The sequence below is a fragment of the Gossypium hirsutum genome, chromosome A02 (assembly GCF_007990345.1).
Source record: "Gossypium hirsutum isolate 1008001.06 chromosome A02, Gossypium_hirsutum_v2.1, whole genome shotgun sequence".
Classification (NCBI taxonomy): domain Eukaryota; kingdom Viridiplantae; phylum Streptophyta; class Magnoliopsida; order Malvales; family Malvaceae; genus Gossypium; species Gossypium hirsutum.
Window position 1 is genome coordinate 23,427,685 of NC_053425.1, and position 2,931 is coordinate 23,430,615.

The following is a 2,931-nucleotide window of genomic DNA, read 5'->3' on the forward strand; positions in this document are numbered from 1 at the left end:
GGGATTTTCGTCCCCGAAAATCTTACCAGCGAATAGGATTGGATATTGCTTTCTCATAGCATCCTCGGGTTCCCATGTAGATTTTTCTACCCCATGTCAATGCCATAACAGTTTTACTAACGCTATTCTTCTATTTCTGAGCTATTTGATCTCACGAGCTAGAATTCGGATCTGTTCTTCACTATACGATAAATCTGACTGAATCTCCACTTCGGTCAGGGAAATAACATGTGAAGGATCGGATCTATACCTTTGTAGCATTGATACATGAAACATGTCATGAATCTTTTCTAACACAGACGACAATGGTAGCCAATAAGCCACTGGCCTGACTCGTTCGATAATCTGATACGATCCGATGAATCTCGGAATCGAAGTATTTTCTTCCACGGTGAAACTTTCAAAAATATTCTATCCTCGATCTGAAACTCAGTATCTTTCTGTTTCAAGTTTACATAAGATTTCTGTCGATCCGATGCTGCTTTTAAACTATCATGGATCACTTTCACTTTTTCTTCAATCTCTCTAATTAGATCAATACCATGAATCTTATGCTCGCTAAGTTCAGTCCAGTACAAAGGTGTTCAACATTTCTGACCGTATAAAGCTTCGTACAATGTCATTTTAATACTCGATTGAAAACTATTGTCATACGCAAATTCAATCAACAAAAAATACTTTTCCCACGTACCTTCGAACTCAAGAATGCAACATCTCAGCATATCTTCAAGTATCTAAATAATTCGTTCAGATTGACCATCCGTCTACGGCTGAAATGCGGTACTAAATTGTAATTTTGTACCCAATGCATCTTGTAGTTTCTTCCAAAATGGTGAAGTGAATTTTGGATCTCGATCTGATATAATTGAAATAGATACCCCGTGTAATCTCACAACCTCGAAGATATATAACTCAACTAACTTATCAAGGTAGAAACCTGTACGTACAAGAATGAACTGAGATGTCTTTTTCAATTTGTCAACAACAACCCAGATTGTATCTTTCTTACTCAGAGATAGGAGTAAACCCGAAACAAAATCCATAGTCACTCTATCCCATTTCCACTTGGGAATCATAATCGGCTGTAATAAACTAAACGATACCTGATGCTCATCTTTAACTTGCTGACAAATTAAACATTTAGACATGAACTCTAAAATGTCACATTTCATACCATGCCACCAATAGAGCTGATTCAAATCGTTATACATTTTCATGCTTTCTGGATAAACAGGTAAATGACTACTATGAGCTTCATTCAAAATCATCTGAATCAACTCAAAATTTCTTGGAACACATATTCAGCCTCTGAATCAACTTTAAACTCTGAATCAGTGTTTGAATCACATTGAGCTCGTTTAAATAACATTTCATTATCAACTTTTTGAGCTTCATAAATCTGCTGAACAAACAACGGTTTCATTGCACGTAGATCCAACTGAGTATTCATTGCACTAGAGAAAACAAAGATTTTTGGCTTAATGCATCGGCAACAACATTTGGCTTTTCCCAGATGATAGTCAATCACTAGCTCGTAATCTTTTAACAATTCTAGCCATCTCCGTTGTCATAAATTCAAATCTTTCTGAATTATTAAATATTTCAAACTCTTGTGATCTAAATAAACATGGCATTTCTCACCAAACAGATAATGACGCCAAATTTTCAATACGAACACAATAACTTCTAATTCTAAACAATGCGTTGGGTAATTCTTTTCATGTGGCTTCAACTGTCTCGAGGCATAAGTTATAACTTTACCTTCCTGCATCAAAACACAACCCAGGCCATTCAATGATGCATAACTATAGATCACAAATTCTTTACCCAATCCTGGTTGTACTAATATTGGAGCTTCAGCCAAAAGAGCTTTTAGCTGATCAAAACTTTTTTGATATTTCTCGGGCCATTCAGACTTTACATTTTTCTAAAGCAATCTCGTCAACAGAGTCACAATCATCGAAAAACCTTTTACAAACTGTCGGTAATAGCCAACGAGTCCTAAAAACTACAGACTTCAGAAATATTTCTTGGAGGCTTCCAATGCTTTATTGCAGAAATCTTAATCGGATCGACTCGAATACCAGATGCTGATCAAATATGCCCTAGAAAACCAACCTCACGTAACTGTAGGAGTCAAACAACCAAGCCACATGCCGATGTGCCAGGCTGTGTAACTTTCGAAATGCAACCTTTAAAAACCTAGAGGGGACACACGACCGTGTCACCTAGCCCCGTGTGTCACACACGGATGAGACATACGCTCGTGTTTCTAACCGTGTGGACGAAAAATAGGCTATTTCCAAGCCATTTTTCTCACCAATTCATGCACACACCTATAACCAGTTTACCACATGTAATCAAGCATCCCAAAGTACACCAAACCATACAATAACAAGCTATCCAAGTAGGTACAAATTCGTACAACCAATATGCCTAAAAGGCACCTCAATCACAACAAATAAACATGTATAACTAAATGCTTAGTTTAGCCAAAACTTACCATTTTGTACACATATCAAATCCACACTCATATGTACCTAAGTTACCATTTAACATTTAGCATCATAAGCCACAAATACCAACTACATTTTTAATACCAAAATAACCATGTTCAACTTCCATTATCTAAGCATCATAAAGACTATAAAGTCATCCATCAAAAGGCCACATACATATATCCACATATCAACCATTTAAATCATTCAAAATACCAAATTCACAAGCCAAAACATAATGGCTATAACATCAATCAAAAACACCTATATAAGTGCATATTTATCCAATTATCAATTAACTTGTTTCCATGCCAAAACATAACATAATTGCTACATAATCACCACACCATATTAGATTCCTGCCATATTTAGTTCAAAACATTTCCAAAGCATACAATATCTTGACCATTTGAGGTCAATTCATCATATATCA